At 42.4% G+C, this 828-nt stretch overlaps 1 non-coding gene across 1 annotated transcript; it reads right to left on the reverse strand.

Annotated features, from left to right (window-relative positions):
• Positions 1–411: 411 nt before the first annotated feature.
• LOC117287285 lies at positions 412–539 on the reverse strand. The gene has a single exon (XR_004518519.1). It is a non-coding gene; the product is annotated as a small nucleolar RNA SNORA51 (small nucleolar RNA).
• Positions 540–828: the final 289 nt, after the last annotated feature.

The raw sequence follows: 828 nt of genomic DNA on the forward strand, positions 1-828 counted from the left end.
GTATTTAGGATAGCATCTGCTGGTGATGAACTCTTGAAGGACAATTTGATATTCTACAAATTGACTGACAGGCTTTCAACGGGAGGGAAGAGGAATGGGAAAAAAAGCAGCAAGGTGGGCCGGGGATTTAGCTCAGTGGTTCCGTGGCTTGCCTCACCTCTCAAGGTCCCAAGTTCGAGTGCCAGTACCAAAAAAAAGCAGCAAGATTTATCATGTACAGATACAAATTCCCTGATGAATGTTATCATTATGTATATCTAAAATGTACCAATAAATGTTTGTGTAAAAAAAAGGCTATTCCACTCTTTTCTGGTTTCCATGGTTTCTGATGAGAAGTCGGCAGTTTTGAGTCGTTCTCTACATGCAATATGCTCCCTCAACCCCCATGGCTGAACATGTTTCCTTTTTCCCCCATTTCCCATTCACAAGACACATAAGGCACAAGGCCTGGGCTGAGGTGCATATGGGGGACTTACTTTGCCTCCTTCTTCTATACAGTCAGTGTTGAGAACTCTGCCTGTGGTAAGCACCAGGTGGCCCAAATTTTCGCTTTTAATACTTGCTTTCCAGCAATTCGACTACAATGCACCTACATGTTTGAGTTTAACCTAGTACAGGATCATGGAACTTCTTAAAATATGTAATATTTGTGACTTTCACCAAATATAGAAAGCTCCAGCCATTATTCCTTCAAATACTTTCTCTTACCTCATTCTTTCAGTCCTCTTCTTTTTATGGCACTGGAATGAACCCAGAGCCTCTGCAGTGAGCAATATCCCCAGCCCTTTAAAAAAAATTGAGACAGGGTCTAAGTTGCCTGGGCTGGGC

The sequence above is a fragment of the Fukomys damarensis genome, unplaced genomic scaffold (genome assembly GCF_012274545.1).
Source record: "Fukomys damarensis isolate Sample0158 unplaced genomic scaffold, DMR_v1.0_HiC HiC_scaffold_22, whole genome shotgun sequence".
Classification (NCBI taxonomy): domain Eukaryota; kingdom Metazoa; phylum Chordata; class Mammalia; order Rodentia; family Bathyergidae; genus Fukomys; species Fukomys damarensis.